The sequence below is a fragment of the Uloborus diversus genome, chromosome 4 (genome assembly GCF_026930045.1).
Source record: "Uloborus diversus isolate 005 chromosome 4, Udiv.v.3.1, whole genome shotgun sequence".
Lineage (NCBI taxonomy): Eukaryota > Metazoa > Arthropoda > Arachnida > Araneae > Uloboridae > Uloborus > Uloborus diversus.
In genome coordinates, this window is record NC_072734.1 from 29,312,770 (window position 1) to 29,335,578 (window position 22,809).

The 22,809-nt window shown below is 33.1% G+C and overlaps 1 long non-coding RNA gene across 1 annotated transcript in view; it reads right to left on the reverse strand.

Moving 5' to 3' along the window:
* Positions 1–1,293: 1,293 nt before the first annotated feature.
* LOC129220327 (uncharacterized) overlaps positions 1,294–22,809 on the reverse strand; it is a 62,752-nt gene continuing 41,236 nt past the window's right edge. Inside the window, exons 2-3 of the long non-coding RNA XR_008580460.1 lie at positions 3,968–4,074; positions 1,294–1,955 (exon numbers count right to left, since the gene is read on the reverse strand). This is a non-coding gene — a long non-coding RNA (uncharacterized LOC129220327). The remainder of the gene's footprint in view (positions 1,956–3,967; positions 4,075–22,809) is intronic.

Sequence of the window (22,809 nt, forward strand, 5' to 3'; positions counted from 1 at the left end):
TGTTTTAAAGTTTATTTTCCTTAAAAAAGATTGTTTTCTGGTACTTCCGATGCATTTTTCCAAAGAGATCACGTTTTATCTGATAACAAGCTTTTTTGAATAAACAAACATGTTTTCAAGTGTTTTTTTTTTTGAGCAATCACGATTGCTTATTGTTCTCATTTGACTGTTTTGAATTCCTAACATTTTATTTTCCCACCAGCACCCTCTGCCAGCACCACCGTCGCGTCGACCGGCCTCACGATGCTGCTCCTATTGCGAAAATCGTCTCCATATCCTACAAACACACGCATACACACAAGCCTACACACACATACACACTCATGCCTGCGCACAGACACAAACACACACTCCTACACACACATACACACACTCATGCCAGCACACAAACACATATGCCCACATAGATACACACACACGAACGCCTGCATACACACACTCAAACACATGCATACACACGCATACATACAGACACCCACACACAACTACTCACACACTCATGCCTGCACACAGACACAAACACATATGCTTACACACACATACACATACCCCCTACACACAAACACACATACCCCTCTCCACACAGACATAAACATACACACCTACATACACACTCGTGATTGCGAAAAACATAATTTGAATTCAAAAGGTCAAAATTCAAATTTTTTTTTTCATTTTGCTTTTCCTCGTTTTGTTTCATAGTTTTTAGACATTGACTAGTTTTTGTAATCTGTTGTGGCCGTAATCACCATAAAAAAAATATTATACACAATGATGACTTCAGCTTAAACAAAACATTATAATAACTAATAGTTTATATAGCCATTACGAATAATAGCTAATATTTAATCCATCCAATATGAATAATAGCCAGTTTATCACCCCCCCCCTTCTTTTTATTTATAGTATGTACAAGCAAATAAGAATGCAAGCTCAGAATCCAAAGTAATAAAATATGTGCGTGCATTGTAGTTAGAAAGAACAGATTTAGATCTGTAACTCTCGATAGATTACTGCTTTGAGGAAATAAAAGAGTCTTAAATACTTAAGAAAATAATCAACATTTGTTATTTTTCTAGCACTTCTTGAGTTTATTCTCTGGAAAGAAAGGGTTGAAAATTTGAAGTTTTAACTCTTTCAATCTTTCTTATTTTTAATCCTCTCTCGCACATCAAATATTCGTAAAAATCTTAAAAAATGGTTAGAGTGACAAAGTGGGCTCAGAAAATATTGCTCGATACTACGTGACATACAACACTATCATAACAAAAACAAACAAATCTTAGGCCAAAAACTAGTTTATTTGGATCACTTTATTGTAATACATATTACTATTTGCATCAAATTTATTTTGAATTATTCGTTTGCATTAAATATTACTAATCGTCGTAAAAAAGTGCGTCTTGATTATAATTTATTTACTGTTTTTTTTTCTTTGAGATTAATACGTTTGAAATTGATAAAGGAGTGAAATTAAGGTGGAAAAGGCAGCAAGAAGTAGAAAATTAGGCTTGAAAACGAACTTAGAAGAAGTGAAGAAGGAATAAATTTTCAGTCATTTGTCTACCGCAGCAGTAGTCATCAGCATCATCAGCATCAGGGAACATCATAAGTCACTACAAGTGAATATTCATCATTTTCGTCATGAGGGATTCGTCATCATCAATTATTAGTCATTGGTAGGTGACTTGTCGCTATCAGTGTTTATAATACAGTAATCATTTCCGTCTCATAATAAGTCATTGTTAGTACTCACGATCCATTGGACGTTTTGGTGATCGATCAAGTATTCACATAGTCAATAGTTTTGTGATCGATCAAAGTATCACTTAGCCGATAGCTTCGTGATCAATCAAATAATCACATAGTCAATAGTTTGGTGATCGATCAAATAATCACTTAGTCAATAGTTTGGTGATCTATCACCCACAGGTCACAGCATCAATATTCACATACTAAGAAAGAAAGTCACTTTTTTCCAAATCAACATTAATATCCAAACACATTTTTTCCAAATAATCACTTTTAAAGAACTTAATATGCAAAAGCATCAACTAATAAAAGAATAAATATATACAAAAATGTATGTACACTATATACAGTTACAATAAGTTTAAATCCAGAACATATTATAAGCTTTTTTTTTAGTGTTTTTTTTTAGTAACCAAAGGTTTTCTTGGCGGTTTTGGTGGCGGAGTTTGAGTAGCCACAGTATTTTTGTTATAAATAGGTTTGCATATAAGTATAATGCGGAATTTTTGTTCACTTATTTGTGCAGACCGTATTTATATTGTAAAACAAACTCCTGGGCGGGGGGGGGGGGGGGGATCGGTTTTGCTGATTTTGAAAATATTTAAGAGGGGAATACCTCCATGAAGTTCCCAAATTGCTCCAAATGTTCATGCTTTTGAACTCTGTACCTCTCTAGCCCCTCAGAAAATATTGTGTATTAATGGCTAATTTCTCTACTTCAGAGACAGACTTACGCAAGTCCAAAAATGGCAATCTTCAGGTTATTGATACTTAATATGTTGAACCTTATTCCGCATCGAATCATCACAACATAATTATGTTTAAAAGAAATCCTTTTTAGCTATTTACCAGCATAAAAGAGTGGGAGCCTCATCCTTTGTATGCACTAGACTAGACGTAAGTTTTTTCGCTCTCCTGAAAAGTAACAATAATGTTAAGTAACAATAATTAAGTTACTCTGGCTCTGAGCTACAGACAAATGCTTCCTCCCAATCCAAATAAAAATAATGGCTAAGAAATTGTTTAAAACTGAGAAAAAAAATAATAAAAAATGGGGGCGGGGGCGGCATTTTTAAAAATTGGGACACGTAGGGTGAAAACACTAGTCATATTTGGATTCAGGGAGTCCTTTTAGAGAAGAATCAGCTGAAATTCCGTCAGAAACATTTTCAAAGTTTTCGTTTTTGCCGCATAGTGTTACTTAAAATTTTAATGGCGCTTTTAATGTTTTATTTGTGGCGGGTTAATTTAATCGCGATTTTCACTTTAATTAATGATTTCTATTATAATACCGCGGATTATTTTACGTTTTAACTTCTTATTTTAATTGGGAATTTCTTTTCACTGTAATGGCACTTTTAGTTTTGTTTTGTTTAAAAAAGTTCATTAAAAACACAAAATAACGTATGCTGTTGCCAAATAAGTTTTGGCGACAATGAATAAAGTAAAATAATTGCAAGATTTAAATTTTTTAATGAGCTATAACCTACTTCTGTTCAGGACCTATTGATTAACAAAATAATCATGTATAAAATTTTGCAATTCCTGTATTAAAGAGTTGAGCAGGGTCATTGGGTTTAGATTAAAAGCATTAGTGAGCATTAGCGTAACGAGTTAAGATCACGCAACGATCTTTATGGGACTCCGTCAGCAGTTCCGGAGGTTGGCGACCGTTTACGGGCAGGGGATGGAGCCCGCTGATGTAATATATCATGTGTATCAGAATAATACCCTATACAATTTAATGACAAAGCAAAATGTAATAAAAAGCAGCGAGGGTTAGTGTGGACATGTTTAAGTTTTGAGTAAAATGCGTTTATTGTTCCGGCCATTGGTAGGACTGTCGTAGAAAAGTGTTCTACGCGAATCTGTATATGACATGACATGACATCCCGAAGTCCTCCACACCTACCATCTGTTTTAGATATAATGAGGCTGTGTAGCTGTCGACCCTCGACACCTACCAGGACGACTAGTACTAACGCTTGCCCTAAAACAGAGAAGAGTTTCACCTACCATTTGTATACTAGTTATATCCATATTTTTAATTTTTGCACTTAACATCCCTTTGCCTGTCACTGCCTCATATGAAACAAAACTAAGACAATTCTGACTTCAAAGCTTCAAAATATTCAGGGAGTAAACTGAAAATCAAAAACAGAGGAATTGATGAAATAAATGACATCAACTCTCCCCCCCCCCCCCCCGTCTTTACCATTCAGTATTTAGCGGAAGCAGATGAAACAGCAATAATTCTCCATTTCTTCTTCCTTCTTTTAAGAACTGACTTCAAATCATGAATATAATCTTGTGCTTGATGTTCTAAATGGAAATAAAAATAAAAGCAATGAGGAAAAAACAACAGCAACAGTAATAATAATAAAAATTCCGTGCCTAATTGGTTAATGATGCTACATTCGAGCCTACTTATTGGAACATGGGTTAAAAGAATACCCCGCTTAATGTAATAAATTTTTAAATGTACCATCTGTTGTAATTCGACATTTTGATCCCGGCTAATGGAATATCCCGCTTATTCGATTTTTTTTTTGTATCAAATTGGCTATTCCATTAGGGGATGTACACAAATAATATTACGCTTTGAGGGGAAGGGGGTGCGCCGAAATAATAACAGTTTGTGACTAAGGGGCGTGGCAATAAATGTGAAATCATGCATTTTTTATAAGAATATGCTTATGAAAGATGGCGTGACATGTGACAAGGGATGGTGAACTGTGACACTTTGAGACAAATTGAGGAAGGGGAAAGGGGTCAAAAAGTTGAAAAAACATGATGTGACATCATTTATGGAGAGCCCCTTAAGTTTATCTTCAATTTTCACAAAATCGAGATTTAAATGCCACCTTATTCAACTTTTTATACTACAATCAGAGGTTTGAAGCACTAAGATTTGGATAAACAAATTTTCGTTTCTGAAGCTCATAAATGACAATCCAGCGATACGAATCTTTACTGAAGAAAAAATTTAAACTAATCTCTAGGCAAATTTTGTTTTTGTGACTTACTGCCCTTTACCTCCCAGTTACAAAATTACAAACAGGAGAAGAACAACGCAGAAACTTTTGAATGTCTAACATTATTCAATCACACAAGTATAATAGAAAGTTGAAAATCCGAAGTAATTGGGAACATACCATAAGTAGTTCGGATGTTCCAATTCGGAATTTCGAAAATAACCAAGAAAATATCGTTGAGGAAAATTGTATATCGTTTAATCAAATAACGTGGTCAGATAGTACAAACATAACATGCAATACACTACGCTAGAATTTATTACAGTAGAACCTCATTTATTCGTCTCCTGTTTATACGTATCTCCGGTTTTTCCGGACCAAATTTTTAGATTAAAAGAAAATTGTATTGACGAAAATAATAATTTTAAAAACGGAAGTAAAATTCGCCAAATATTTGTTTTTTGTTTTGATTAAACCTGCAGCTCCTGCATGGAATGTACTATTAAATATAGTACTCATTTAATAAACAATATGGCGTACTTGAAGCGGCTGTCTGACACCAATGCAGCTGAACTATCAATGATGAAGCATTTGCGAAAAACAGTACTACTATATAGTTTATTTACAAAGCATTTTACCGTAGTAAAAAATAAGTCTGCTTACTTAAGAATATGTTTTGCATTATTGCCCGGATTATCCGGTTTTTCGTTTATTCGGATTACATTTGGTCCCAGTTAGCCCGGATAAACGAGATTGTCCTGAACAATTTTAAACAAAATTTTACTTCCTTGTGTACTAAACATATGTAAAAAATGAAAAGAATTTACTACTCTGCTTTTACTCTGCGATAAACTATTAAGCAGTAACTAAACAAAGAAAACTGAATGCACCTCTGGAAAATACACCGACTTCACACAAATAATGTTTGACTCAATTTCTGTAAGGAAAAACTGAATTAAACCAATTTTCAAAAAAGTCACCGAATTTCAGCTAAGAGGGCTCGGAAATGTGCGTTTGAATTTTTGACGTTCTACTCAATGACCTGGATTTCTAACCATCCAAAGTAAATTTCATCAACAGTTACACAGAAAGCGAACAAATAATCAAATAAAAAATAATTATTCCTACCTTATTTTGGAAGATTAGATTTTGATGTGAATTTAATTTTTTGTGTGCATTTTACCTAAATATGGCAAATAATTTAAGATTCTGTATGAGTTTCTCTTTAAATGCTTTTAGCATTTGAGCCATTCCATTTCAGATCAGGCAGGGTCTGTCACATGACCATCACCGATTTTTTTGAAAAAATTACAGTAGTTACAACTAAGGGACATATGAAATATCCCAAAAGGATTTTGCAAGAAAATTTTTTTTTCTTCAGTTATAGCCTATTAAAATTCTGCACAAAATCCGCCATTTTGGAAAAAACCGGCAAAAACATTCCATTTCAAATGGACATTATTTCAAAAGTATTTAACCTATTTGAATGGTTCTTTTTTCTAAAAATAAATGAGGACCCATATATCCTCCAGACATCATTTTTAAAAGTTTCGTTAGGTTTTTTGATAAAGAAAAAAAATCATTTTTGTCGCGAAAAATTTGCATTTTTACCGATTTTATGATTTTTTTTCTCCAAGAAAAAAAAGTTTTTTTTTTACTAAACGGAGATGGCAGTCTAAAGCCCTTATATGATAGTTTCATAACATATTTTATTATAATCCTTGGATGCATACAGCCTCGGAAATAAAATTTGAAATTTTAAAATTTTTCAAAAATTAGCGATTTTTAAAGTGATTTTACTCAAAAAACTCATTTTTTAAAAATCTAAAAATTGGCTCATTTGAACCCTATATAATGCTTAACAAGTGGGTAGACACCGCATCCCGTATTTTTTCCCATAAAATGTTTTATGATTTTTTGAAAGTGACCTTATCGCCTATGGCATGCATGTAAAATAAAAATTTCTAATAATTTCAGTCACTGAAAATCTGATGAAATTAATGCCTAATAGCTACAATAATGGTGCACTTTATCAGCAACAAGTAAAATTTTACTGACTTTTAATAATGTAGCAGTATCAAACCGCTTCTGATGACCCAGTCAATTCGTCTTTTTGTACTTCGTTATATGAATATATTTTTCTGCTGATCAGCGCCTAATTGTTATGGGAGCTGAGATCCCATACTTCCTTATTTGTTTCATTCAAATTTTTGTATTTTGACCGAATTCAGGCCACTTAAGCATTAAAATAAGTTCTGAAGACTATAGGGATCCTGACCTTCTTTTGTTAGAAATTGGATCCCTGGCTATAATAGCTACCTTTGGTGATCTGTTTGGTTACCTCAACTTACAACCATGTTCAATTAATTATTTCTCTCATAAAACAGTGTGCTTTTTAAATTCTTATACTACAAGTGAGTTTTGCGGTATGAATTTAGTATACATATTGTTACGTATAAAAGTAAATCATACTAGGTAGGATCCAAAAATTATATGACAACATTCGCCAATGTCAAACCAAAGCACGAAATTAAAATTAATCGTTTTAAATGCATTGTATTGTTCTTCCCTTTGATGGTTTCCCCTGTCGCGTAATTGAGTTGAAAAGAAAGAGAATTGAAAGAGAAAAAATATGATTCGTTGCTGCATATGAAAGTAACGGTGAATGCATAGCTGTGGAGACAAAATAAAGTAATATTTATAAAAAAAATATAGATTTTTACTGTTACTGATAAAGTACATCATTATCGTAGCTATTAGTCATTAATATAATCACCAAAGGCTCTTCTATCTAAAGGCTACACACAGAGTCTTACAAAAAGACGAATTGACTAGGTCATCAACAGCGGTTTGTTACTGATATATTATTACAAGTTAGTAAGATTTTAGTTGTTCCTGATAAAGGGCACCTTTATTGTAGTTATTAGGCATTAATATAACCAGAATTTTAGTTACTGAAATTATTAGACATTTTTATTTTACATGTATGCCATGGGCGATAAGGTCACTTTCAAAAAATCATAAAACATTTTATGGGAAAAAATACGGGATGCGGTGTCTACCCACTTGTTAAGCATTATATGGGGTTCAAGTGAGCCAATTTTTAGATTTTTAAAAAATGGTTTTTTCGAGTAAAATCACTTCAAAAATCGCAAATTTTTAAAAATTTTCAAAATTTCAAATTTTATTTCCGAGGCTGTATGCATCTAAGGATTATAATAAAATATGTTATGAAATTATCGTATAAGGGCATTAGACTGCCATCTCCGTTTAATAAAAAAAACTTTTTTTCATGGAGAAAAAAAATCATAAAATCGGTAAAAATGCAGTTTTTTCGCGACAAAAATGTTTTTTTTTCTTTATCAAAAAACCTAACTAAACTTTCAAAAACGATGTCTATAGGATATATGGGTCCTTATTTATTTTTAGAAAAAAGAATTATTCAAATAGGTTAAATACTTTTGAAATAATGTCCATTTGAAATGGAGTGTTTTGCCGTTTTTTTTCCAAAATGGCGGATTTTGTGCAGAATTTTAATAGGCTGTAACTGAAGAAAAAAATTCTTTCTTGCAAAATCCTTTTGGGATATTTCATATGTCTCTTAGTTGTAACTACTGTATTTTTTTCAAAAAAATCGGTGATGGTCATATGACACTTTTCATACCTGCCTGCCTGATTTGAAATGGAATGACTCATTTGGAGAGTTCAGTAGGTTGCATGAGGTTTATGGGTCACAAAGTCAGTATCGTTGCTGTGAAACTTCTTAAAACTCTTAACTGAGTTTGTATATAATGGTTATCATCCCACTTCAACCTCATAGGGAAGGAAAACACTCTTTCCATTTACCCCCCAGACCAGGGGCTCTCAAACTTTTCCGATTCGCGTCCCCCTTTGAAGAATTATTTTCTCACAGCATCATGGTCTCCCCCTAATATGCATATAAGTAAGTAAATGTTAAGTGATACCATGGACACTTCGCGGCACGCCTTGCGGCATACCAGAGAGCCGTGGCAGCCAGCTGCCATAGAATCGGAGGTACACGCTGAGGTAAGAGGAAACAGAATTTCATCCGCTAACAAATAGTTAAAATCAAGTGTTTCAACCACAGTTACTCTCAATAAGTTTGTCTAGGATGCAATGGGAGAAATTTTATATTTCAATTGATTTAAGAGATAGAGAAGGATCTGAAGTTAAAACATGGAAATTTTGCTTTAATTTTCCCCAACTATATATCTAACATTTCAATTCTGAAAAATATAAGAAAAATGGGAAGGGGGGAGTTCCCGTCCTCGATAAACACTTAAAGGGTGTTTGAACACCACTGTACCCGTACAGTATGCGCTTCTAATTAGGAGAAAACGTCATATAACTTTAAAAAAAAAATAATAACAAAGCCAAAATTATAAAAGGTTGTTGTTTTATCTGTTGAAATTACAGTCGAATCTCGATAACTCAAAGCTTATAACTCAAAAATCCCTTTACCTCGAAGATTTCATCGCATTCCAAACTCTTGAGACTGCTCTGGAGACTTCCTATAACTTAAACTACCAATGATTCGAAGGTTTTAGCCAGGGCTGTGGAGTCAGAGTCGGAGTCGGAGTCGAAGAGTCGGAGTCGGACTGATTTTGGGGTAAAGGAGTTGGAGTCGGAGTCGTTAGAAAACATGCCGACTCCGACTCCGACTCCGGGTTTCTTTTTTTCTTTCCTTTTCCCTGACTCTCCTTGCATTTTTTAAAAACGGACTACCAATTGGTTCGATTACATGTATAAAAAGATACTAATAAGGAAATAACTGCCATTATGGCAATCAGCTAGCTTGAGTGCTTATCGAACTTTCTGTAGCTGTCCCCTAGTTTGCTTGCTTTTTAACTTAACTAATAGCAACTGTCAGCAAACGGTTTTGTTGCCTAACATTTTCAAGTAATCACTTTCAAATAAAAATAGAAATATAGTGTTTTGTTCGATCTCAATTATAAAATAGTAAAAGAAACGTAACAAATTAGTAAATTGAGGCCAGTAGCTAAGGTTGAAGCGTTTAAGGGTAAACGGCAAGTTCAAAGAAGTTCTGGCGCGAAAGTACGAATCCAAAAGATTCGATGAAATAATCTAATGTTTTTTTCTTTATTAAGAATATTTCTATAAGCTTGGTTCTCACTAAAAAGTATGGAATAAAATAAGTGTAAATGATTTCTTGATTACAACACTCAATAATTGCAGTTAATCTTAAAATCTTCATATTAAGGTTAATTCAAAGCAGTCAATAAAATTTAAATTAAAAATTTAGCGAAGAAGAAATATAGGTATAGTAACCGCTATTCGTACAAATTTATATACCGCCGCATTTTGTGTAAAATTAGCTCCTGACGTATATGTGCCCTATTTTCGTTGAAATTTTATTGATAAAATATAATTTAAAATATATTCGCAAAAATTTTCAGAATTAAAGTATTTGTATTTTTTATAAACTCTGAAATCAACTTTGGGTGTCATCTACCAGATGGATGTCACCCGGGGCGAACCACCCCCTCTCAAGAACTTGGATTTAGAAAAAAAGCTTTTTTTCTCTCAAGTTACAGCTTTAAAAAATTGAAAGCACACGATTTGATCAATATCTATTTGCTAAGCATTAAAGGGGGGCAAATTACAGATAATCCTTTTCAAATTTTTTAAAAGGGATTTTTAAGTCATCTCACTTTTTAACTCGTAACTATTGGAAAATTTGATCTTTAAATTGAATTTCTAACGTTGTACGCGTCTTAGGTTTACAATAAAAAACAAAATGCGAAATTTTCATAAAAAGGAATTAATATTTCAATCTCTGTTTAGAGGTTTTCCCCCTTCCCCTGAAGAGAGCGAGGGAGTTGAAAAATTACAATTATTATTATTTTTTTAATCCGGAGTCGGAGTCGGTCATTTTCCTTCCGACTCCGCAGCCCTGGTTTTAGCCGGTCCCTTGGGACTTAGAGTTATCGAGTCAATGCGACAGGACCCCACCCATTAGAGTTATTGTTTCTAGAAACGGCTCCTGTCCCCCCACATCTGCCCCTCCTCCTGGTCGGTCACGTGTGTAGTGTTGTGCGTAGACCTTTGTATACACTCATAGACGTGTGTGTATGTGTGTGAAGGCATGTGTGTGTGTGTGTGAAGGCGTGTGTGTAGGACATGACGTCACCGACCAGGAGAAGCGGGATCTGGGGGACAGTGTTCAGAACCAGAAGAGCCGCGCCTGCAGAGACCGGCACGGCGGGCGGTGGTGCTGCAGAAGACCTTGGTCCAGGCTGAAAAGGGAACCGGACATCAAAGACGGTCAAGTGAGAACAATAAGCAATCGTGATTGCTCAAAAAAACAGACAGACTTTGGTGCCATATTACTCTGAATTTGACCATAAACTCCAAGAAATGATTTGTCTGGTGCCTAAAAAAAAATCCAGGTTCTTAACAGCAATTAACAGTTTTCGTCGATCTCTGTTCATATATATACAATACGTGTTGTTTTTGACAAACTTGCACGTACTATATCGCATCCCAGCAACAAAAGTGATACAGCTCAGGAAAAAAAAAGAAAAGAACAACAGCATTGGAAATAGTACATGTTTTACGCAATTAATTTAAAATTATTTTAGTGTCAAATATTACAATACAAAAAAAAAGTGATGTTTCCTGGTTAGTTTTTGTTGTCTAATTTAATGATTTTTAAAGTTCGAATGAAATTTCAATGTGTCACTACTGATTATGTCGTTTTTTTTTTTTTTTTTTTTTTTTTTTTTTTTTTTTTTTTTTTTTGCCACACAGCATCAGTAATATAAGTGAACTTTCTTCGAGTTTTGAGGCAAGGAAGAATTCTAAATTCATATTTTAAAGCAATAGTTAGGACTTTTCCTCCAATTTTGAGTTGTGTGCAATATGTTGTTTTCTGAGTCACATTTCATCCTTGACCCAAAACGGCAATCTTTGAATATATTTTGACAGTTAATCCCCAAAATGAGCTCAAGCATGACACCCGTATTCTATAATATGTTACGCGTTCTACAGCAAAATATTGCCCAAATGCAGAATCTGAACGACGGCAGCTATTCAAAATGCTCAGTACTTCAGCATGCACGCAGGAAAGCTGATATGATTCGAGCTCAGCCATTATCACAGGTTTCCGGAGCGTCTGCTGCACGCATGAGTATATGCGATAAATGGTACTGATCCCAAGTCATACAAATGTATCTGTACAATGCTAAGTGTTCGAGATACAATAGTGCGATATGATATTTAGAAGGCAGCTGTGCTCGACTGTCACTTGCTGAATGCTCAAGTGTGGAAAGGTATTACATCACGAAGGAAGCCCATGACTCAGCCGTATTTTACCGGATCTCTAAATCCGCGATTACCGTATGTTCCGATTTGACAAGCTAGCCTACCAGGAAACAGAAGGTTAAGTAGATGTCTCGCAATCGGCCTATCATGGCACTTGGAAAAGTTTCGTCATGATTACATAGGATTGGAATCCTGGAGTTCTGGCGGGAAATGTAAGGGTTGTCACGTCAGAACATCCTGTTATGTTAAAAAGTTTAATTAAAATCGAAGGAGCTGGTAAATTAATTCACTGGCAATCCTGAGTAGGTATAGGCATTCTTTTTCAAAGTTAGTGACAGAAAAAACTGGACACTGCCTGGGAAATATTACTGCCTGGCACTTTGAGTAGCATGTTGATGAGAATAATTTATTTTTAAAACTAGCTGCGTTGCCCGGCTTTGCCCGATCTACCTTGAAAAAAAAAAAAAACATTGTCTCAAGTGAAGTATCTTCAATAACCAGGATTAAATGAAAGAAAAAAAAAACCATCATGCAACATTTTCTCGCCAAACAATGACGACAGATACTAAAATACTTTTGAGAAATTAAAATGAAATGAGAAAGATGGATTTAAAAGGCATAACCATGGAAACACAAAATAAAATAAGTTTAAGAATTGAAAATGAGAAAGATGGAAATAAACAATGGATTCGAAAAGTGTTACCGTGGAAACGCAAAATAAAATGGTTAAAAACTTGAATAGAGAACAGATTTTTGAACTTCATTTAATTTGCTTGTAACTTTTTTTCTAATGAAGATAGAGGGTTAAACTTTCGACCTTAGGTCGAGTTAGATCTGGAAAAAAAGAAGCAGCTCTTTCCAATGCTGTCAAAAAGAAAACTGTGAGACAATTCCTTCACTTTTTATTGATGGATTTAATGAAGAAAGTAGTACCTAAATTTCAGTTAAGTCTGAAAAAATTCGAGCTAAAAACGTAAAAAACTTCCGCCGAAATTAAGCTAGAGCATTGGAACATATTGCGTAGAACGCGGAAAATTCCTCCCTTTCTAACGATATATAATATTACTATTTGCGAGTAATTTTTCACTCCCATATTCGGAAATTTATGTGAAAATTTGGACCTAAATTGGAATAAAAAAAAGAACTATTCATCTAATTGCTTTCGAACTGGTCTGCAAACCTTCTCAGGACTTAAAGGAACAAACTGAAAATTTCAGCAAAATCGGCCGGGTAGTTCTCGAGTTTTGCGAGTTCAAACACACAGACGCTTTTTAGAGACTTCATTTTATATACTACTAGTGGTACCCGCACGGCTTTGCCCGTAATAAAAAAATTAAAAGGTTTTTTGGTTCGCCTGTCTATTTACAAATAATGTATGGTGAATTTTCTCGCCAGTTGGCTTGTACCCATCTTACGGTTCCACGTTATGATAATTTCGAATCTCGCCAATTGGCTTGTGCCCATGTTACGGTTCCACGTTATGATAATTTCGTAATTTACTCGTCCAGCTTGTGATATTTTTTTTTCTTAAAATTGGAATAGAAAAAGAACCACATCGAATTTTCGAAAAATCGCTTCGAGGTGCACACCCCCATGCTACATACTAACTTTGTGCTAAATTTCATGAAAATCGGCCGAACGGTTTAGGTGCTATGCGCGTCACAGACATCCTACAGACATCCAGACATCCTCCGGACAGAGAGACTTTCAGCTTTATTATTAGTAAAGAAGATATAGAGATAACACACACGCGCATCGTCATCAGCATTGTGAGCCCTTTTCAATCCATTGCAAGAAGAATACCTCCACTCTTCTCTGTTTTTAACCGACTTCAAAAAGGAGGCGGTTATCAGTTCATACCGTATGTATGCTTTTTTTTTTGTTTGTCCACTCATAGCGTCTCACCTAGTGAACTGATTTTGATGATTCTTTTTTTAATGCATAGGGGATGGCTCAACTTAGGTCCCATTACTTTGTTTGACCATATTTGTTCTTTAGAAAAAAAGTTATGGGCAAAAAACAGTAAATTTTATGCAATTTCCCTATTAAATGATTAAAATGATATTGTAGCGAAGTTCGCACTTTTCATCCGTAGATAACGGTGGCTCAGTGGTAGAATTCTCGCCTCCCACACGAGCGACCCGGGTTCAAATCCCGACTAGGACAAAGTGAATTTTACTAAAATTTCATTTCTTCTGTTTCCCGTATTTTCTCGAATGTTCTATTAATTTCTGTATCTTTCCAAGTCTGGAAAGTTCCAGCACTTTCTCAAGTTGTATATAAGGAGATGTAACGTTCATTCGTGGTTTTGAATAAAGATCTCGAGTTGAGACTAACGAGTATTCACTTCATTTGGCTTTCACATTGTCTTCGTTGTCTTCATGTACGCGACAATATGAAACTCATTGTTATAAAAGTTTGATGCCATATAACAGTAACATTAATTGTAACGATAATTTTGAATAAAGGCTTTTCTAAAGCAATACACTGATATAGAGCCGAACTTCTTACTAGGTAACTTCTTACTTTTACTGAAATATCTACATTTACACTAAAAAGAATGAAATAAAAAATTTTTGAAAAAAAAAAAAAAAAATAGAACCGACTTCAAAATTGCTCTAAAAAGTGAAAAATAATTTTATTCTTTAAACACCATCGATAATACTTTTAAACATAATTTTTGAAGTTGGTGCAAAAATAAAAAGTAAAATCCATTGTAACCATGCTTCGTTCATATTGTTATCAAAAAATCATCCAAAGTTAGGAAAGAAACATTTATATCGTTACTCAAATATGCTGTCATCAATGCGTAATGCATGTGGTAGTGAAGAAACTGGGCCTGATTTAATTTATAGTTGTAACTGAGTTATGGCTGTGAATGATTTTATCGATCGTTTTTGCGCCAACTTCAAAAATTATGTTTAAAAGTATTATCGATGGTGTGTAAAGAATAAAATTATTTTTCACTTTTTAGAGCAATTTTGAAGTCGGTTCTATTTTTTTTTCAAAATTTTTTTATCTACAATACTGTCTTCTCCGTTCCTATAAACTTGACATTTTAATCCCTTCAATGTGTGGTATAAACACTTACAAGCAATAAAAAACAAAATATCAAGACTGAAAAGCACACTGATACTGGTAGTTCAAGTTCTTACCAGCAGAATAAATCAAAGATACAAATCTAACCACCAAAATAAATTTCTACCACGGGGATTAGATTAGACTTATAAAGGTGAGTAGTTAATGGGTTGCAGTGAAGCCTTCGATGGATAAGAGGGAGAGAGGGGGGATTTAAATTTTTAATTTCTTTAGTGAAAGCAATTTGAGTGTTGTACTTTTCATTCTAATTGCATGTAAAATTATTATGAAAATTATTAAAATTGTCATTCCATAGAAATGTCAAACTCAACCTCAGAAATTTTTTTTCCAAAAAACCTTAATTGTGACCTATTGTTTCATTCAGCATACTTTCTAGTACATAAATACAGTAACAGTTTGCAAAAATTTCATTCGGTGTTTTTCTTCAGGCTCAAAACGTGAGAGGTTGTAGAAAAGGCTTAGCATGAGCAAAAAACATGCGTCTACGTTTTCTTGTGTAAGGTAAAAATTTTTGCAAATTTTTAAAAGAACTATGTTTATTCTAAATGATTAGATGTTGACCCAATAAAATTGACTGTTCTTTTTGCATACATTATAAGATAACTATTTTAATTAGTTTGGTTTTTTCACTGAAGATATTTACGTTACGTTAGTAACGAAAATGTACTATTTTCTGCTTAAAAACTAAACCAGATGACTGAACCAAACAGCACTTTTTATTTTCTTACATCTGTGTCATATCTACTTAAAAAGAGCAAAATTTTTATTTTAGTATCAGTAGATATAAAATAATTAGTGTGACTAACGTAACATTTGAACTGTGACTAACGTAACATTTTAAAAATATTGCTAATATTTAAAACTTATTTAATTTAATGTACATTTTCATGAACAATTTTGGAAATATAGGCATTCTCTATTGATTAAAAATGTAAAGGGTGAAAAATACCAGTAGCATTACACTGTAGACCTTCTGTTTACTTAGAAAAAATACTTTTTTAAAGGTCTTTATAAAGATACTTCCAATTAAAAAAATTATTTAAAAAGAAAAAAGTGAGTAAAGCAAAATGAGTACTCTGCTGAATGTGCATTCAACACAAGAATCCAAGCTTAAGAATTTAGATAATAGAAATACAGTCTTAACAAAGGAGAACGTCTCTTTTTTTTTAGAAAATATATCTCCACGTATTATTAAAATGAAGTAATGGCTGTTCGTTGGAAAACATTTAAAGATGTTACTTGAAACAGTAACAATAAGCGCTGCCGCCATATATTTCAGAAAATGCAAGAATGATCATTTAGAAATTCAAACATTTGCGGTGATATCTAGAATTAAAATTCATTCTGCAAAAACTTTCGAATATTTTTTTTCAATATTACATTTTAATTCAAAAGCATGCCCAACACTATTCATTCGATGAATCAGTAAACCTTACAAAATAATATGCCATTGAAAAGTACTACGGAATTTCTTATGACGATAACTAGTATATCGGTAGAATACTAGAATTCGGTGAAACTATCAACTTGCATACAGTTAATTTTTTAAAAGAGAGATAGTTAGGATTTAATTAGCCCAAGAATGATGTTATTCAGTTTGTAAAAGCAGTTTTTTTATTTGTTTATTTTTTTCGCACATTCAAATTGAGTTAATTTAACCGAATCCTTCCATTCAATTTCTTACACTAATATAGAAAAAAAGTAAAGAAAGAACCACAAAGCAACACAGAGAAGGTTCCTAAAAAGTGTAAAAGTAATATAAGAGCAAGAAATTAATTATAAAAAGTTTTTTATATGCATTCATTGCTTGTTATTCGATGGTTACGTTAGTCACACACAGTTTTTCGTAAAAGTACCATTAAGAGCCAAAAAAGATTCATTTGTAAAAAATCTGTAGTACATTTTTGAAAATAGATTGTTTACCTCTTACAAATATATCGACCAATTTTAAATGCCTGCGTAAGTTTCGGAAAAATTTGCCTCGTAACATAAGTATTGTTTCTCAGGGTTGCAAAAATGTTACGTTAGTCACGATGCCTTTTTGGGTGAAAAAACTCCTGCCAGCGCTTATTTTGCTTCAAGTTCTTGGTAGAAATGAAAAGTAGTCACCTTGTACATTTTAAATCTGCATATTAAACCAAAACACATTTATTTTTGCTCCAGTAGTAAGTAAAAAGATTTTGAAAATCAGCTGCGAATGTTACGTTAGTCACTATGGAATGACACAAAAAATTTTTCTCACGACGATAGAGGAACTCTAATAGGAACTCTATTAACTGAGAAATAAACACGTTTCTTATCACGTTTAGATCCAATTTTCATGGTGATGTCGATAAAATTAATAAAAATGTTATTTGAACTGGTAACTTTAAGAAACAGACTATTAAATTAAATGGATTTGCTGAGTGATGAGAATATTTCAAAGATAATGTAGAGTAAACCCTTGGCATGTCTGCAATATAATGGTCTAGAGGAAGAATTTTGGTAACAAAATTCCTTTCCATATTATACTCATATACGTAATAGCGAATTCACTGATCGAGTAACGCTCTGACGTCACCAACAATGAAACTCGCGTCACGGCATGATTATTTGATAATATTTTTGGTAATGTTTGACAAGCGTATTTATGTAGTTAACTAATTCAAAAAAAAAAAAAAATAAATAAATAAATAAATAAATAAATAAATAAATAAAAAATAAATCGCAATATACCCTCCTTTTTTTGCGTATTTTCAACCCTAGAGAAGTAGACTGTAGTCCATAAAGGCCATGATTAGCATTATTGAGAGTGTGGAGACCTTATTAAGTCACCGAAGGATCAGGTTGAGGATATGATCCTGTGCAATATATGATGCACATATGTGCAGGAATGACAAAAAAAAAAAAAAAAACCTAAGCAGTTACTTGTCAGTGTCCCTAAAGTGACAGTATTAATTTTTCTTCTTTCCATTGAATGAAATTTGGAATTTTAAATAATGTCTTCGAGTTTATCAAATGTGGTTTGATACGTTTCATTTTGACAATAATTTTTTTAATTTATTTTTTCAAAAATTGATAATCCTTTTAGTCGTTGTCAGAGTTTTTCTTATTAGGGTCCCCTGTTCCTATTACGGCCAATTCGTCATTTTTGTTAAACAGCTTCAAAACATAATTTGAACTTAACTTTTCACATGGAATGATTTTATTTTTCTTATTTTTTATGAGTCATTTGATAAATGCACAAAAAATGGAGCCAACTGAACCATAAATGAGCGATATATTAGGCCCGGAATTTTAGGTTGGCCTTATTTGGCGCACGTGCCTTCTAAAAAATGTTCGTACTCTATTGTAAAGCTTATGATACGTAAAGGATTAGGATAAGCCATCTATAAAATTCGAACGCTGGAACTCGAGCTCACAGGCACTATTTATGGGTACGGATGTGTCATTCATGAACGAACGGGTCGAAATGACCGACTGCTTAAAATGAACGGGGCAATATGATCCTAAAATCCGAACGTCCGTTCTTTTGAACGATGATATTGATTTTTTTATAGTTCTTTCTCTCTCTATTTCTCTCATTTATTTCTGACTTAGAATTAATGCGCTTTTCACTTAAGTTTATGTTTTGTCCTTTGTTTGTATTACGTTTTTTTTAGCATTGAAAATGTTTTTGAGGATGGTGTTTGGTAATTTTTTTTAAAAATCATTTTTTTCTGACGTCACTTCAATTTTTTAATTTTATTTTCTGTAAAATTAAATTTATTTATAAAATTTGTACAAAGTTGCAATCAAACTGCAACTTTTGGAATGGAAAACAGACATTTTATCACTCGGTCACCGAGAAATATCTTACAAAATGAACTATGTTTGCTTTATACGTCTAAACCTATATAAAATACTTTTTGATTAAAGTTTTATCGACATGTTTTCTTTCTTTTTGCTAATTTTAGTTGATTTTCTTAAAAAGAATAGCAATGGCAGAATGAAACATTTTCAAAGTAAGTGAAAAACTCTCGCAGAGAGATCATCCGCAACTTTTTTTGATGAATGACATCGTTCAAATGAACGAGTCCACTGAACGAGTAAGAAAAAAAAAAAAAAAAAGAAGAAGAAGAAGAAAAACGACCTTTTCTGATGAACGCGTCTTAAAAAAGAATGATAACGTCCGTCTCTACTTATGCGTTAAGTGTTAGTTTAATAATGAATCAACTTATATCCCCCTCTTAAGCTCACAAACGAATTTTATTCATTATCAGTGAGAAAAAAAATGAAAAAAATAATGTCAGTTGGACAACGAAGTCATTAAAAGCAGCTGCTGAACGATAGATTATGCATACTGATTTTAAATTGTGAAGTATTTTACTTGTCTGGGACACGTCCGGCTTTTATTTTTTCCCCCCGCTAGGGATTCAATCGGAATAGATGGCGCTGCTCTAGCCTAGTCCTCTCTGCATCCTCTGCTGAGTGCAGTACGGTTTTAGCATTTTAATTTGCCTTCCTGCGTTGCGAGATTCTGGTGTTCATAAAAGCCTTAAACATTTTTTTAATGAATTATCACCATCCAACAGCATTTTGATAGATGGATCTATTACCTCCTTATCACGTGCTTTACGCTCCAGTCTCTTCGGTGGGAGGGGATTAAATTACCATGCAGGAACATTTCTATCTGGCTGGGATGCGAATTCCACAATAGAGGCGTTTGATACGACAATCAGCTCATTAGAATGCGAATTATGTTGAAAATAAGGGCGGGGTTTGTGTTCGGGGGAGTCACCTTCCGATTCGGATTGCTCCGGACTGAAATATTCGGGATCGGGATGAACTGGAGGGAGAGCATCATTAGGATGCGTTTTGAAGTTCAATAACAGCGGTTGGGGGATTTGGAGCATTTAGCAATAATTCGTATTGGTGGAAAAGATGTATTATCACTACACTCATTCGTGCAGACAAAGTTATCTCCCACAGAAACGCACGAACGACTTTTCTAAAATTAAATATGTCTCATTAAATGTTGATATATTCGGTATTGAGAGAGGACAAAAGTTTGGATGATCAGTGCAAACAGATAAATCGCGTAGGTACATTGAATAGAAGGGAGAAAGATAAATCCCTTTGTTTCGTTAGTTGATAAAAGTGATGTATCCAATTGGATCGCTTTTATATATTTCACAAAAGAGTTCAATGCTGAGAGATTAAAACTGCCTGTTTGCTGTAAATCGATTACTCTACAAAGAGATTTATTATAATCAAGATTTTAGATATCTGTTTGGGAACGTGAGTAATATCTTTACGTTATTTGAGCAGAGCAGAATTTATATGAAAGTATTAACTCATAGTCAACTAAATATTGACCGACAAATTTGATATACGTAACAAGCTGAGTTTTGTAAGTTTGATAAATTCAGGATGCTTTTAATTAATGCGATAATGATGCTAAAATAATTTTAGCTAACAACAGAATTGAATCAAACAATGGAGTTTTCAAATAGAAACTTTTAACTACATTAATATTTCATGAAATTTGTAAAACACATTTTTTTATTTATTTAAAATCATCTGATAAAAGTTGGTGCAGTTTAAATCAAAATTTCTTTTGGTGGTTGTTAACACACCCATTTTCCGGACTATTCGGGGAAAATACAAGTTATATTAGGAACCAAAATACGAGTTATAAAATATTGGGAGAGGGACTGGAAATTCGGGACTTAACTTGGTAAATTCAGACCTTTTCAGGTTATCTTATAACAAATTTATTGTTTTTTTTTAATTCCACTTTTCTTGCGATAATTTATTTTTGATTCTTTTAAATAAATTTCTTGTATTAAGTTGTTTGATTAATGAATCCTTTTTCAATTTAAATTTTCATTTAGAAAAATTATGCTTTATTCTTTTTTTTTAATAAGGAGGGGGGGGGGGGATGTGAGAGAGAAAGTTATGAGCATATGAAACGTCAAGAGAGATTTAAAATCTACAATCTTACGAGATGAAAATAACTGAACTTATTTATCAGCACGAATTATTAACTAAATTTTACATATTTTACGCATATAATTTATTAACATTTGAAATTCTCGTTCAGAAATAAAAGTTCTAGTGTTCTAGAACAAACTCATCGTGATTTAAATATGCCACATTATGATTTCAGAAGAAAAAAAAAGACTACAAATTCAAAATTGGTGCACATAGAATGTAGGACCATTTATCAATTACCTTTCGAAGGGCGAAATCAGTAATATTCAGAATTGCATTAGAAAACAGGATATTAGTTCAAAATTCTTGAATGTTCCTACTTTTTGTACACTAATGTATTCGTTTTGTTCCATTATTAAAAGTCGTATTTTACCAACAATTCTGTGCATGTTTCTGATTAAACTTTAAAATGATAATTTTAAAGTAAAGCATACACAGTAAATCTTCAGACTTTTTCAACACTTTTTGAAGGCGAACATTAGTCACCTTTTTTTAGAATACAGTCGAGTCCCAACTTACGCGAGGGATGCGTTCCAAGACCCCTCGCGTAAGTCGAAATTTCTCATTGTAGAAAAGGGTATGTGTAAAAACTTTTATAAATAGCTCCAATTATTTTAGACACTTGTAAACACCCCTCAACTGTTAAAAACCATTCCTTAACTATACATTAATGTTTCTCACATAAGGAACTGAATGTTTACTTATATTTAAAAAAAAAAACGTTTCATTCAACATAAAATACTACTACAATGCACAAAATCAATGATCAATGGGAAAGAAAGACATAAAATAAACTAGTATAAGGTACGTACAGTATATAGTAAGACAAGCAAATGCACTATAATTGTACTGTACAGTAGATTCAGTAATGACATTTGTAACCTGAAAAAGTGATGATGATAATGATTTTATTCAGTGTAATCAAACCGTTATTCTAATATATTTTTAAATACTGTTGCTTCACTAGTTCTTTTATAATGTTTCCACCTATGGAGACACCCTTCTTCCTGGTTTCTCTTTTTCACAATACTAGGGGGTTCTGCCCCCTGCTCGCCAACCCTCACGAAACTCCGAAGACTGTTTCGCAATTTTATTTGATTCGCAAAGATTTAAATCGTCAATTAAAAAGAAACAGATTAAAAACGCATAATGAGCTCCCTTTGGATCAAAAAGCACCCCTTCCCCGGGTTTCAAAACCAACTTGCAGAGCTATAAGGGCTAAGAGACTCCAGAGCATTGCAAAGCTGCAGTTTTATACGTTTGAAAAGTCACTTTCATATTCGTGGTCTCTAGTAACATATTTTGCTCTTTAGCTCGGGGCTTGAATTGAGTTTGACATTTGTACAAAAGGAAAACAGAAAGCATAAAAAATAGAACTCGACTCCAAATTAAATAATTTTAACAACATCTTTGGCGACTGAAAACAGAACTTGCAAATTGACGAATAAATTAATTCAACAATAATAAGTAAAATCAAATATCTCCAAGAGAAAATAAATAACAATTGATAGAAACAAAATAAAAATAACTCAGCATAAGAACTATTGTGGGCATAATTACACAAAACTTAAGACTCGTTCGAGAAAAATTTTGCTTACATTTTTATTGATGAATGTCATTACATATGGCTTTATTCAGGAAGATATTAATCCATGTAAAAGGCAGTCAAGAACAGGAAATGTAACTAAAATAAACGATTGAACATACAACAAAAGCAACAATT